General features: G+C 32.4%; 1 protein-coding gene across 2 annotated transcripts in view; it reads left to right on the top strand.

Annotated features, from left to right (window-relative positions):
• The first annotated feature begins 9,428 nt into the window (after positions 1–9,428).
• Positions 9,429–17,100, top strand: part of LOC148622974 (zwei Ig domain protein zig-8-like) — a 48,396-nt gene continuing 40,724 nt past the window's right edge. Inside the window, exons 1-2 of one of the 2 annotated variants that reach the window (XM_088573374.1) lie at positions 9,429–9,504; positions 9,751–9,856. The gene's annotated coding sequence lies outside the window, so the exon portion shown is untranslated. The remainder of the gene's footprint in view (positions 9,505–9,750; positions 9,857–17,100) is intronic. The other variant, XM_088573376.1, reaches the window with a different exon arrangement.

Here is a 17,100-nt window from a genome sequence, read left to right on the forward strand (position 1 = left end):
TTTGGTTATTTAAAACATAATTTATATAGCGTACACCGCAATAAGTTAGAGAAAGCTTTATCAGTCTCAAAAAGGAGAATATATAAAGATCAGTAAGAAGAGGATCACTTTTTTTTGTACAGATGAGAAAATGAACAAAACATTGTCAGTTACAAAATAATGACATATATGATGTTGCTTACAATTAAATATAGATATTTGAAAGTGCATTAAGGTAAACTGATAAACAGTTTGCAATACAATTAGATATAATACGATGCTGTTTGTTTGTGTTGCAAAATACTACCGGTTTTACATTTAAGGAAGAAATAGAAATTTCTACCAAACGAATTGTTCAATTACATTCTATATCAAGCTAGGATACAAATACATTTGATGACTAAACATCAATATTTTAAATTACAATCAAATATAAATGGTTAAATCAGCATAGAAACAAAATAAAGTATTTCTGTACTATTTTATTTATATCTTAACAGGCAAATTATTTGACCATTACGATAGCAACTCAAGTTGATGGAAATGATATTTACATGAAGCGAACAAAGATGTGATAGATATTAAATGAGACATTCTAACCAGAAGTAGGGAAGTTATCAGAAATGTAGCTTTTTCTTTCTTTCTGATTGATTTTCATTTCTGCAGCTCGATTTAAAAATTTCAGACCTTGGGCTATACACCGATATACAATCGAAAAGAAAATATCCTTATTCTCTTCACACAAGTGATGAAAAATTAGTTTCAGAGAACACATTTAAGCACATTTGATAAGATAAGACAATAACAAAACAAGATAAAAATGAAATATTTTTATAAATTCAGATGTAAACATATCAATTCTCAAATAAACTACATTTACCTGAGTTAGGAGAGTAAGACTCATCAAATTATTTCAACACCTCATCATCGTTTGCCCCTGTTCCAAGTCATGACCCTCTGACATCCTCTGTGGTATTTTGACTAAATTTTGTGTGATACATTTTTAGCTGAAACGCTATAATTGTTTCATTTGCTGCAGACTCTTGACTTTGGAAACTGCTTACAATTCGTTAAAAGCTTGCAGCCCGTTTTGGTATTTTTTTGCGACAAGAAGGGTAATTGTTGAAATATCAAGCATTACTGGATTTAAAAAATATGTCCATGCTGTGTGCTCACATTAGTATTAACAGTCCTCAACATGCAAATAAATTTTCTAGAAGTGTTATATCTAATAATATCTAACAGTGTACTATCACCACAAAAAGATACAGGAATAACATTTATATAAAATACTCTAATATTGTATTATATCAGAATATCAATAGAAAATGGTATTTCGGTAAATCAAATAGCTTGAAAAAAATTATAGGTTAATTATTGTTCAATGAGAAATTCATGGTAGTTCAAACCTGTATGACTTCAATTAAGACCGATATAGTTGCCAATATGTGATGTTAATAGTGTAGTTCAACCCGAACGATCGAATCAGTTACTCTGCGAAAGACATTACAATGGGAGCCAAAGGAATACCCTAACAGGGCATATTCAATCGTGGGCGTAACGTCTGCAGATTTAGTACTATGTACATAGATGAAATCGCAAATAAATTTACCAGACTTCAACATGATAACTTAAAAAAAGCTATTTAAAGAATAAATAAATATTCGCTACACTGCCCCATCTGATCAAATTGATGCAGGGAAGATGACGTAAGGGTCTGAAAAATTCCCAATGGTGTTAGAACTGTCAAATTTACGAATCAAATTTTTGGTCGTTTCCTCCGCGGACACGAACTCGTAGCTTTGTGACATCTATGTCAACACCGCTTGCACAAATTCCAGCGCCCTAGAACATTCGGCCGGCTAGGCTATATAAAAATATAGCTTTAGCTGACGGGGTCATTCCTCAAATGTTGCTACAAGATTGAAGTCATCACTACAAAAGTTTTATGGTCGTCATCATGAACTCATGGATCGTATTGGTGTATCCATCAGCACCATGAAAACTGATTTATTCAACGGGTCAAAGTTTTCCTTTCCTCGTTTGTCTACCCCGGACTTGACTTTTTATGAGCAACTCGGCGGATGTTTCTTGACAAGCAGAGGACGCTTACCCTACCGGTGCACCTGGTCCATGATCCCAGTTTTTAGTGGAGTCCGAGTTGCTCATTGGCTTTTGTTACTTTGTATGTATGATTTTGGTTGCTTTGTGTTCTCTGTTGTGTATGTCTGTTTTCCATGTCTGGTCTTTGTCCCTGGATTGCATTCTTGTGGTTACCGCTATGGCCTTGGTTCTCTTGATTACTCTTAGTATTGATCTATGGCTGTAACTTAATACACGATTTATGGTAGTACTGGACAGCTCATCTAGGTGTTGTTAAGTAGGATAGAGGATCAAATTAACGATGCATGTTACAACTAATCAATATTGTACAAACATCTCAGAATGAGACGACTTTATTCGCTACACTGCTCCATCGGATCAAATTGATACAGGAAAGATAACGTAAGCATAGAAGGCTCTAAAAAATCCCAACGATGTTAGAACTGCTCTGTCAAATTGAAGCAAATTTATTTTTTGTCGTTCCCTCTGCGGACTCGAACTCGTACCGGTGTGACACCTATGTCAACACCACTTGCTTACTGTCCAGTACCCTAGACCACTCGGCCAGCTAGGCTATATAAAATATAGCTTTCGGTAGCCGGGTCATTCATCCTGCACACTAGACCACTGACTGGACTTTGTGCAGGCGGTGTTGTCACAGATGTCACAGCGGTACGAGTTCGAATCCCGCGGAGGGAACGACTAAAAATTTACATCGCAAATTTGGCAGTTCTAACATCGTTGGGAATTTTTCAGACTTTTCTATACGTTTACATTATCTTCCCTGTATCAATTTGATTCGACGGAGCAGTGTAGCGAATAGAGTCGTCACATTCTGAGACGTTGTATAATATTGATTTGTTGTGACATGCATCATTAATTTGATCCTCTATCCTACATAATAACATATAAATGAGCTGTCCCGTACTACCAAACATCGTGTACTTAGTTACAGCCGAAGATTAATCCTACGAGGAGGAATGACCAGGACAGCAAAAACTATATTTTTATATAGCCTAGCTGGCCGAGCGGTCTAGGGCGCTGGACTTTGTGCAGGCGGTGTTGCCGCAGATGTCACATGGTATGAGTTCGAATCCCGCGGAGAGAACGACTAAATATTTGGCAGTTCTAAAATCGTTGGGAATTTTTCAGACCCTTTCTCTCTCTACAAAATATATATATAACAGTAATGTTTTGCTTTAAACATAGTATAAATTATAAGAACTATAATTCTGCATGTTAATAACCAATGAAAATAATTAAATAAAATACACATTCGTTCCATAAATTTGATATATGATCGTCGTTGAATGATTAACCTATTTGTATTTTGACATTTCAATAGCTACTACAAAGCACGTCTTGCTATATTACAATGTGTTCAATTCAATAACAGTTTGCAATGTACAATATAATGATGTAATCTATCTTCGTTTCAGAAAAATAACTTGTCACTAAAAGGTTTCTTTTAAACAATAATGTGATATTATCCTCTCTTGAGCTAATTAAACTTCACATTTGATCAAAAGCGTCTTCTTGGAACTGAAATAACATCACATTTCGATGTGATCGATACGGTATTAACGCTCTTTAATAGATTGAAATCATGACCTAAAATTATTGCAAGACACGAAAACAAGAATCTTTAAATTGCTTATTGCAACTAAACGAAAACAAATGAAAACTTAAATTTGATTAGCAACCAGAAAGGAAGCGTAACGACTAGACAAATGTGATAATCATTTATTGTCAATCGTTACTTTCAATTTAATTTTTGGTCATTTTCTATCATTTCTGCACAAAGCCAAATATCAGCTTAAAAGTTATTCGGAATCTTACCAATATCATATAGATTTTCATATTCGATACAAATCAGTACATTTTAATGCAGATTTATGATGATTGATTCTGATCGTTTTTGTTTGTTTGTTGGTTTGTTTAATTTGTTTTGTTTTGGGTTTTTATGACCATTTAACTGGGATAACAGATTATCACCACGAGTTTCTTCCCGATATCAGAGATGTTTTAGTAGACATTTTCCCTACCACTGGTCATGTCCTAAACCGGTCTTTTGCTTTGTAAGTATAATTTGAAGAAATTGTTATCTCTTTATTTTTTTGTTTCTGTGACTGTTTTATTCGCTTAGTCAGGATTCTAAAACATATGGTAAAATGTAAATACAGTTAGGAGTATAGATGTGTACCATGAAGTAGGATATGTTTTTTAAATTCTCTCTGATGTGCATGTTTCATTTGAAACCGGTGATTTATTTTGAATGCCTCAGAAATACTCGTGAACTAAAGAAATGAAGCGATAATACAACAAAACTTAAGATGTCACAAGCATGAATAAAAAATTAATGAACAGTTTTGATGTAGTAAATGGCGTTTTTGCCCCTTCAAATAAAGTTGTAACAATATGTTAAAGGAAACACTATTTCATACAATTAATCAAACAGTAAATAAACAAAACAAAAAGGATGACAACATTTGTTTTACTTAAGAAAAATACGATGCTACCAGCATATTCATAAATAGAGCATGTGAGAAATAAATTATAGACAATAATTATATTTTAAAGTGGCGAAAGCTCTTAATGAATGATGTCATAACGGGTACTAAAATGTCTGTAAATAATAAAAAGTGTTTTATGCCAAAGTTAATTAATATTTTACACTGTAACGAACTACTTCTTTACCTATAGATCAAAGCTCATTCGAAAACATCCCCAATGAATGATGTGTCTACAATTGAACAGCGATGTATGATGAAAACATTAAATACACACATATATTTATGAGTTATGATTACAGTACAACACTTAAAGTTGTAATTAAAAGCCTCCTTCATATATTTGGTTTTTGCTCTTAAGAAAGACGACTACTTATACTGAAGATATAAAGTCCACAGAACTCTCTTCGAATGAAACAAATATTGAAATAACGAACTTCTTGATCTAAGTCTCTATATCAATAATTGTAAACTGAATACTGTTATTTACGATAAATGGGATGAATTTTTATTCCTTATTGTAACTATCCGTTTTCAGATGGTGACGCTCCCCCTTGTCACCATCATATAGTGCTTATATATCAAAATTGGTTCGATTTGCTTATATTTGTAATATATATCCGATTCCGGTGGAAGAAATCTTTATATACCCGAGAAATTACTATATCAAGTTTTTCGATATCACAAGCACGTAAAAACATTCACAGAATCTTTCAAACGATACAAGGAACACATTCTCAATATGCAAATAATATTATATACAGTGAAGGCATAATTTTTTGTAATTTTAAACTGGACTGGAGATCGTATGCCAGTTAACTTCTAGTAGTACTTTGTTTGTGCATTTGTGACACTTATAATCAGTTTCTTTGTTCTTGTTTTAACTGGGGACTCACCCTTTTTGGACTGATTTTAGGTGTATTTAATTGAGTAATATTTTTTCGCAGTGTCTACATTTAAAAGGGGGAGGATTGTAATCACACCAAAGTACTTTAACCCCGCTGCATTTTTACGTATGTCCCGAGTCAGGAATTTCTCTGGCGTTTTCAGTTTACTTTTATGTTGGTAGAGTATATTAGGGCAACTATTTATAACGACTACATAATATCGTTTTGGGACTCGCTGCAGCCTGCCTGCTTGTGTGAGGGTTTCCTCGTCATTCATTGGGCAGCCTTGAGCTGACATTTCCCGTTGGAGTTGTTGTCTGTTTGACACACTGTAAATGTATTAATTATCGCAATTTTCGCAGTGGACTGAAAAGGACGAAATATTGTACCCGTGAAATTGATTTTTATCCTAATCAACACTAATCAATGTTTTTTAAAACCGTGAAAATCGATCCACGCGAATATGGTCATTTGACAGAATCCGCAAAAATTAGCAACCGCAAAATTTAATGCGTTTACAGTATTCACTATATCCATTCTTGTCACATCATAAACCAATACTAAATTTAATGCGTTTACAGTATTCACCATATCCAATATCGTCATATCATTAACCAATACTAAATTTAATGCGTTTACAGTATTCACCATATCCAACATCGTCATATCATTAACCAATACTAAATTTAATACGTTTTCAGTATTCACTATATCCATTCTCGTCATGTCATAAACCAATACTAAAATCGTCATTTTTCATTATGGTTATATAGGTACTTTGGTTTTGTTTTTTAAATTGAGATAATTTAAACTTTAACATTAAGGTAAATACAGAGGTCATCATTGTTACTGTATTTTGCGAAAAAAAAAACATGTTGCATTTCAAGTGTTTTAATGTTTCATTCCACGTGGTAATTGCTTACAAGTTTGACCAATGGTTTATTCATTTTTAAGAATCACATGTTTAATTACGGAACAAATAGTATGATAATAGTATTCGTCTGATAACATGAAGCAATATAATTTCTTCTTTTTTTTAATTTTCTTCAAGTATATTGAAATAAAGACTTTTTATGAATATTTAAAAGTAGACATCTCGTTAAAAATGTTTTCTCATCTTCAATTTCTCTGTTTAACAATTTGTCTTCCAATATCAAACCTCAATATCGATTTCTTTATTTAATGTATGTGAGCTTTTTAAAATCATGTGAGTAGTTGTCTTTCTTGTGAAATACTACCAAGTGGATATGGCTCTAACTATAAAATGTTTGTAAATTGTTTTACACTGTATGTATGTAAAATTAGTTTTGATGGGCGACTAACTTGCGTTTTCCTTTCATATAAATTTGAAATATAAATTTCTATGATCTAGTCGCTATGTTTTCATTAATTTAAAGCATTAAATTCTGAACTAGGTTCCAGTTTTGACTTTTTCTTCAAATTTTAATAATGCAATATGAAAGCTTCAATAATTCTGATTGCACTTGAAGTGCAGGTGAAGCTAATTCTTCTCTACTCTCTTTGTAATATGGTGCTATAAACATGAATACTTTTTTATATTTGCCGAAAGAAATAAAAAAGAAAGAAAATATGCACATGATATCCTACATATGTTTGTTGTTACAAATTGGAATCGAATAAACCATTTTTAAGAGTACATGTATATCATTATCGAAGCGGAAGAATATTAAATAATCGTTTCTCAGCAGTTTCCGTCTATCGACCCCAATCAAATCGTCTTCTTGCCAAAAAATTGTAAAATATGCGATCACTACCAGTGTGAAAATCACTCTGAAAAGATATAACAAAGTACAAGGGAGACATTGATGATTAATTCGAAATGATTAGATCTGGGAGGATGTTTAAGAAGAAATAACGAAAAGACGATAAGATAAGATGCTGTATTACATACAATAAAACCAGAAATTAGTGCACTTTACTTGGATGCTTGACATAACCTGGTATCATCTTGGGTAGTCTAATCAAATGATCGCAAACTACGTCTATGCTTTGCATATTTTTAGACGAAAATTTTGATTTGTCGACAGTGATTGATCAGTTTCTATATTGTCTTAAATAAAAAATGCACATAACAGTTGATTGCTAAATCTTAATTCCTAAACAAAAGGCTAGTTTGATCTACAAATAAACGCACGATGTCGACATTTGCTTTTATTAGAAATAATTTGTTAGTTTTGAAAAAAAAAATGATTGAAAAATATTATCATCAAAGTAGCGAAAAGGGGGAAAATGTGTACCTACCCGGGAACACCAAATAACCTACATATGAAGGAATGATTTAAATAATCAAACGAGCACATCGATCTTAAATCGAGGTTGAACTAATGTTTTTTTGAAAAGTGGAGGGATACTTTTCATGTAGACACTTCAGTCCTTCCCGTTGGAAAGTGTACCCGAGGGGAGGAGGGCATCTGGGACTGATGGAAGTCGTGGGCCATCTGATTTTATACAGACTATGTATCCTAAGAATGAGCATACAAAATCCCGCAAGGTACAAATATTCCTACAGTGTTATCCAAATAACAGCTTGATGCGGAAAAAGTTCTCTTCTTCTTAAAAAAAGTAAAAGAACGATACGAGATAATAATATAATTTAAGTGTCATGTCGTATTGGTTCATTGTAACTTGAAACTCAAATGGCGTCTATCGTAGTTGATGTCATCTTTCATCACGTTTTTAAAAGAATTGAACATTGTCTTTACGATGCATTGAAAGAACAAGCTATTGGATAAAAAATAAAGTATGAAAAGAAAGATTATCTCAATGCAGTATTACAGCTTTTCAGAAAATTTGAGCTGTTTTGTGAGATATCAGAAACCCTCCTTATACGAAGAAAATGTGTTACACACGTAAACATAAGCAAAATTAGGTAAAAAGTTTGACAGTGTACTAATGATTTAGTAATAAGATTAAAACAGCTATTACCTAACAATATCATATTGTTTCATGAAAGCGTCAAATGAAATAAAAGGGCAAAACCCCGATTGAAGTTAACTGATATTTCGGACATATCTGTCTGACGTGTAGACACTTAATGTTCAGAGGCAAGTGTTAATAAAAAAAAATAAAATAGTAAAAAAAGTAATGTCTGATATAAAGTTGATTGTCATAATTATGCTTAATTATACTTCCGATACATTTTGAATACAGAACAGATATATAGCCATGTTATTGTCGTCATACCTCACGTGCAGTTACTTTTTCCCATAAATCTGAAATAGACGGAAGTTTAGAATTTAAAGCTACGAGTATAATAAATGAAAACCGTTAATTTCTAACAATGATCCAAATTACTTCCTTCAACGGTGATCTTATTTGGCAACTTAGTTAAGTGATATACCAAGTTAACTATAATTTAATTTGACATTTGGAAGGGGCTGGAAAATTAAATTATATAGGAGTTAATGGAGACTCTTAATTTCATTAAACATTTGCACTTATTTTCAAGATCAATTGGGCAATTCATTAATGTACGCTTTGATGCTTTATTTCTCTGCACTTATTGGATACAGTGTACTAAAGAAACCATGCTTTTCTACTGCAAACCAATTTTTGTTCATTAAATAAATAAATCATTTTAAGCTTACGATACGACTGATTATCATTTGAGTTTAGAAAAGTAAAATTTTAGACTTTAAAAACGGTCTTTAGAATTATACCGAACTTTTTGATGCTAGCTACGTGATTAACTTCAAATCAACAATAGTTGTAGATTTGATTTGATTTAATATAGCACGAATCAAATATATATATATATATACGACTTCCGTGAAATTAAATTTTTCCTTGATATTGTCTGAATAAAAAACTTTGATTTATATCAATTTATACTGCGATAATCACTTTACAGAAAGTGCAAAAATTGTGTTAGCTGCTTTCTGAAATTTGTGCACGTGATTACACACATTCTATGTATTTATTACATGATTGTTCGTGTAAGAATATATGATGAAACATCAAAAAGGATTATAAAACCAACGTTTACGCAGTACTTTTAAAACAGGGTAAGTTTAGAAACATTTAATTTTTTAGTAAGGGAGAACAATGATACACACTTTTGGAAAATCACAAGATAATATTGACTATACAAATTTTATCAAACTCACTAGAGATTCTCCTTTGCCCTGAAAGTTCAATACAATTATTAGGCTGTTCATCAATCAAAGGGTCGTGTGTTTGTAAAGAAATATAAGAGAAATGAGAATAGCCAAATTAGGATAACGTTATATTTGTTATCTGTTTCATTCCAGAACAATAAATAGAAGATAAATAAGGAACACTTGATGTCAACCAACAGTAATTCCGGCAAAGATTGACTTCACATGATAAATTTTCTTATGCATGATATTTAACAATGTAAGTAACATTGATCCAAATCCCTCTACTTGGGATGGTTCTGTTTAGAAAATCTCAGATTGAATAATTAAAGAAACATATGGAACGGGCATTATGTATATATTAAATATGCAGTATTAAGGATTTATTTGCATGTTTGTATATATGGTTGATGTCTAAAATATATGTCATTTTATACACAGTTATAAAGAACAGTCAATATATATATTTAAGAGTAATCAAGGGAACCAAGGTTATAGCGGTAATCAAAAGAATGTAATCCAGGGACAAAGACCAGACATGGAAAACAGACATACACAACAAAGAACATAAAGTAACTAAAATCATACATACAAAGTAAAAAAAGTAAATGAGCAACTCGGACTCCACTAAAAAACTGGGAGCATGGACCAGGTGCATCGGTAGGGTAAGCGTCCTCTGCTTTTCTAGAAACACTCGCTTACACAACTACATATGTTAATTACAGAAATTCCACTCACAGTTGTTGTATTTCCGTGATGTAATATAGAACCAATATCTATCTATGTAGACGACAACGCAATATACTAAAGCAGTCTTTATAAGAAAACTGGGGAAACTTTTCCCAAGACAATGAAAGGCAATTTAACATACATATTAACAAATGGTTCAAAATATTCGTGTTGAATGCGAAATGAGTTAATAAGAAGTATTTCCTTTCCGAGTACCTTAGGGAGAACTCTTATACACAATTATATCCTTGCCTTTAAAATGAATACGATCTACAGTACAAACACATACTCTCATTAGTTGTGGCGTAACTTATTCTTTTGTTTTGATTAAATCTAGTGTTTTGGTAAAAAATCATGTAACACAAAACCTGGGGTCTTAAAAACTGTTAAAGGAAAACAAAATTTCTGTGTTGTATAATACTAGATAATGTTTGTTGGTAGAATGTGAATGGTTACAGTAACTCAAGTTATATTATATCACCAGAAACTTAATCACCGAAGAAAATAACATTCTAAAATTACATTATTTCAAATGATTTTCTGCCATTCTTATGACAGATTACTCCTTGAAACAAGCGTACAGCATACACAAATTTACATTTTTTATGATTGGTATTTTGGTATTTTCATCTCTAGAGGAAAATTTATTTATATGATTTTAAGAATGTTCGCTGATCTTATAAATATAATAATGATTTCAAAGGGTTGTGAAATCTTTAAACATATTTCATGCTAGAACAATATAAGATTAAAAATACATATAGATAGGTCAGTGTGCTCGTTTTTTAGATAGAAGCATTTGAAATTTTGCCAGAACAGATTTCTTTTGATTTTTCTATAAGTATCATCTTAGTAGGTTTTTTTTTGTTAAAACCATAGATGATATAACAAAGATTTCATAAAGCTTCCCAAATAGTATTTTAAGGTGAAGTTAAAGACCTTATGAAAAGAAAAGTGGGTGACTGGGAAAAAACATGAATGCCATGAAATGGATAAAAACGGAGGTGACTGAAAAACGACAAAAATGGCCGAACATAACCAGCGAACATCCCTTAGTAACAATTTTTTTTTTAAATCTAAAACTTCTGCATTTTAATGAGCAATCTTGATATTGCAAATACTGCTTTTCTCAGTTAATTGTCTACCTGTTGTTTACACATCTGAATTATTACTTATGTCTTAGCTCGTTGGACCAATGGTTTATTTTTATTCTCGATTCCGCCAAACAATGTCTGCATCCCTAAGTGCAAGGGTTGTAATGTAATTATATTAAAATCGGTTTTTTTTTCTCCAATGTATTACATAACATCAATAACCGTTTATTCCAGGGAAGAAGAAAACAATGTCAAAGGAACGAATATGTTTTGATTTCGTCTAACCATATTGGTCGATGTTTTCATAATAGCGACACGCAATTTTTTAATTCAAGATGTATTTTCTCTTTAATTAAATACCAGTCCATATACAATTCAGACACTGCCTATGGTAAGGTGATTTATGATGTAGAAAAAACATGGATCAAACGATGCTTTTTTGATCTACATATGCTATATTTGTATGTGACGATGACCCTTTCTGTATTTAGATCTGTACTTTTGAGAAAACTACACTTTAACATCCCACAAAAATCAACCAAATTACACTAAATCAAGAACAATAACTCTTACTTACTTACTCTTACTGGTTACGTGATCTATAACAGTTTCTGAAGAAGAAATAAAACATTCGGTGGGTTTTTGACATGCATGAACCACTTCCTGCCTTCAGTGAGTTTCTGACATGCATGAATCACTTCCTGTCTTCAGTGGGTTTTTGACATGCATGAATCACTTCCTGTCTGACTTTTTTAAAGACTGCTACTAAAAGGAATTAAAATATTTAGGGAATTCAAGGTTATTCGTGTTACAAGATCTTGTAGAGAATGTAAGAATTTATATGCAGTATACATAGAGAACAAAGGATGTTATAACATATAACTTAATAACCACTTAAATTTGAGCGTTACCTTGGACATCAAATGTATTCAAAGGTATTGCTATTTTAATCGGACAAAATCAAAAAAGAAAAAAAAGAAAAAAAAAGAAAAAAAAAAACGCAAACAAAAGCAAAGGCAAAACGAAACAAAACAAAACATATTCAAAGTAGGCATCATCGCAGTACAGTATGAGATAACATTTGTAGGAAGATTATTACCCCTTTTTACCACACTTGTTATTGAGTAGTCTGTCGTTTCCTGGTAAAAGTATGCGTATACCTATGACTAACTCCTTCTGTTCCATTGACCTTATCTTCTATCATGCAAGACAATTTAATTTCATTCCTAATGATGATATTTATGACATTATCTTGAAAAGACGAAAATAACATAGCTCATAACTAACAACTTTTTTTGTTTTCTAAATCGGTTAATGTAGTTTGAGTTCAAAGACAAGTTAGTGCATGTATAAAATCTTGATTATACATCAAACAACAGTTGTATCCGATTGGTATTCTCAATATGCCACTCTGTTCACAGAAAATGAGAGAACCCTTTCTTTGAAATTACACTAGATCCGACTGGTGTATTTAAGTTGACTGTTGAATGTCATACAATTTATGTTCTGTTTATTTTATTTCAAACTTTGAGTGTATAAACATACATCTGTGTTACTTTCATACCACTCTCATTAAAGGAGAAAACCATGTTATTATGCAAGTCATAAATATCGAAACTAATCTGTTAAATATTCATGAAAATTAAATTGAAACAAAATAATGTCCTTTTCTTAATTATTTAATCGAGATTTATAATTAGGAAATTTGAATTTCCCGCGCCTATGGGCGCAACCATGATCGGTTGAACTGTAACGTCACGAAGTCGGTTTGTAAAGTGAAAGTAAATAGGTAATTGATTGCTATGTCCGAAGAAATCGCAAATTTGGGACTACATATTGCATATTGCATACAGAGAGGTCATCACAGCGTTAGTATGCAGAGCCCGACGCAGATCAGCAGAACTGCCACTGGTACTACAGGAAAGTGTAGAAAACGTACACGTTACCGACCACATAACCACACAAAACAGTCAGAGATTGTAATATTGGCAACAGACCACAACATCTCGAACACAGGCTTCGTAAAGATGACAGTAGTAGTGCAGTATGCTGATGCAGCTTCTTATTTGATATATCTTGGCAAGTGACAATGAACAGTTCATGAGAACATTGTGTATTTGTGCTTACATGATCTTAAAGTTGCAAAATGTAGACTTTTGTTATCTTCGTTGTTATATCTATATGTAACATGTATGTATAAAATTACATATTGACATGGCTACTAAAATTAAAACAGACAAATAGACAGCTCCCTGGAATCTTTTGTTTTGATAGGCCAGCAATTAATAAGTAATGAACAAGTTCATACTTTCCAGCTGTCCTACAAAATTCCACCTTTATTTTGCCTAAAATTTACAAATGCGGAACAAATGGGCAGTATTCCAATTCATGCACGTTCCCCTTATAAAAGACCATACGGATCTGGTCGATAAATAAATTACTTTAATTTTTTGGCCTATCCAGTGAACTTGATGACATTCAGATTTGAAATTCATACAAATGTAGGGATGTCTAGAATTTCCTTTCAACAACATGTTAATTAAAATCCTTTCTCGATCTTTTCATTTTAAAAACTAGAAACATGGCTGGACGGCCAAAATAACATTGGAAAGGTCATTATTGTTATGCATGGAAGTACAGATGTGCAATCTGTAGCTTTTATTCTTAAGGTTTGCATATTGAGTAGGATTTTCAAAAAAATAAATACATGAAATAATAGTGAATTCAAAACGGTTGGAAGAGACATTACTTCTAAAATTGGAAATGACATGCACGATTGTGCTTTAAATTTACCCTGTATTGAAAGCGTCAAATAATTAGACATTTCTTAGGGTTCATCTAGAATGATAAAATCCTTAGAAGAAGTGTTGACATTAGCTTTAAATAAACTATAAACTACAAATGTTTTGAACCTTGTCGTGGTATTTAGTAAATGAAAACAACGCATCCTTGTTTTACAGTGCTTCATTCCTAATTTCTAAATAACTGGTCTTTCAATGAAACATGAAAGTGCAGTACTCAAACTATCTGAATAAATACATTATGCCCAAGAATTAATGATTTGTTATGAAACTCGTTATTTTTCATCGATAGTTAATGATGTCATAAACAAGGTAATGGATGTAATCGTTCATGTGGAACTTCCTGGATATTGGCAACATGCTTCTGTTAGTAATGGTTCTGTACTCTAGAAAAAATATATCTCTAATAATACTTGATTTTTTTTATTTCATATTTTGATCAAAAGACAACACGAAAATAGTGATATAAGAGTACTAAAGATATGCTACGCTGGAATTTGTTTTGATACAGTCATTATATATACATTATACAATTTATAACTTTAATTTATTACAGTTTGTAACCTATGAATAGCTCGTTCAATTTTGTTTATTGTTTTGTGCGGAGGTTTTCACCATAATTTGCTTGATTATAGAAATGTGCAAACATATAAAGTCTGATAATGACACAAGAACTGATGTTAACATGTTCATACAAATGAGTTAGCATCAAGCAAAAGAAAAGATTAGTAAGGATTGAAGTACAACATTTCCACATCAGACCTCTTATAATTCCAGAATCTTGCTTTCTATATTGGATGGTTTTCCACCATTTCTATAATATAAACATCATGAAACTACGCTTACTCTGGTCCATGCTCACAGTTTTTGGTGGTCTCCGAGGTGCTCATTTGCTTTTAATATCATGAACGTGTTATTTGGTTATTTCATGTTCTGTTTTATGTGTGTCAGTTTTCCCTGTCTGGTCTTTATCATTTGATTATATCCTATTGATTTCTCCTCGAATTTTTGTATCCTTGATTACTCTTTGTTAAATTTTGTGATATCGCCCAAGTATGAATTGTACACGGAGTTGATCCATTGTTATTTATGGCACCCCTTTGTGACTACGCATTGACATATGATGCTGGGAACAACATTATTTCATTGTTTTAACTTTTACTGGATATTACTCACTTTCAATGTGACAATTGCCACTGGTGGATCAAGACATGCTTATGATTCCAGACCACCTGATGTCACTCCCGGTTTTATATTTATTAGTGTGACGTCTCGTTTCCTTATTCCATTTTATACTTGTATATCCATTTTATCAAGATTTAAGATAGCTGCTTATTGAACCTTAATTTTGGAAAAGAAACTTTTGTTTAAAAGCTTCTGTAGCTGTTTAATTTAGAAAGTATCAGAAAATTGTGCAATATTATTTATAGAGCTTTTAACTTCGTAGAGACTTTCTTTAAAAAAAAAATACTCAATTGTTAATTACATACTACTGCTATTCACCCTACTTTGTAGAAAATCATACTATATGTTCATGATTAATTTATATTTATGTGTTAAAAATTTCATATCTGCTATATTCTGTCATGTCAAATAACCTACATGATGTATAGTATGTGGTATTGTTTCCAATGTTTGACCAAGTTATGCGAATTAAAAATGACTATGGGGTATTAAATCTTCATTAGCCACACAGATATTAAGGACATGGTACAAAGCTGATGATAACAATTGAATATCATAATACACATTAATATAAATTCAGAGTTTTCTTTTTTTTTCTTTTTTTGTACTGCATATCTTTTAAGTCTTCAGATCACAATAAAGGTGGGGGTACGTGGACAACATTACACAGATAACAATAAAGGGGAATCTGTGGACTATATTACACAGATAATAGCATAGGGGGAATACGCGGATATATTACACAGATAACAGCATAGGGGGATTCCGTCGAAAACATAACAAAGATAACAAAAAGAGGGACTCTGTGGACTATATTACACAGATAATAGCATATACAATATAACACAGATAACATTAGAGGGGAATCCGTGGACAATATTTCACAGATAACATTGGCGGGAGAACCCATGGACCATATAACACAGATAACATTAGAGGGGATCCCGTGGACAATATGGTACAGATAACATTAGAGGGGGAATCCGTGGACAATATTACACAGATAACATTGGCGGGAGAACCCATGGACAATATAACACAGATAACATTAGAGGGAGAACCCATGGACCATATAACACAGATAACATTGGCGGGAGAACCCGTGGACAATATAACACAGATAACATTAGAGGGGAACCCGTGGACAATATAACACAGATAACATTAGAGGGAGAACCCGTGGACCATATAACACAGATAACATTGGCGGGAGAACCCGTGGACAATATAACACAGATAACACTAGAGGGAGAACCCGTGGACCATATAACACAGATAACATTAGAGGGGAAAACTGTGGACAATATAACACAGATAACATTAGAGGGAGAACCCGTGGACCATATAACACAGATAACATTAGAGGGAGAACCCGTGGACAATATAACACAGATAACATTAGAGGGGAAAACTGTGGACAATATTATACAGACAAGGGGTGTGATAGGATAGGTAAACGGTTGTCCATTATTAGAGAATTTAACGGACCAGATCTAGATACTCTAAATAATTCGTTTTCATTCTTCCTTGGTTTTTCAATTGCATAGCTTAATTTTAAATCAATTCAAAGGCTACTTTCACTTCGAATTCACTTTCCTGATCTATTCCTGGGGGCTTGTCTGATACCTTTTCCGTTTTGATTGAATATCAAATGCGACCGTTGGTGTAATTGGTATTAAACATCATTCTAATAC

Source organism: Perna viridis, chromosome 3, assembly GCF_037379345.1.
Source record: "Perna viridis isolate PV_CMFRI_1.1 ecotype Kerala chromosome 3, ASM3737934v1, whole genome shotgun sequence".
NCBI lineage: Eukaryota > Metazoa > Mollusca > Bivalvia > Mytilida > Mytilidae > Perna > Perna viridis.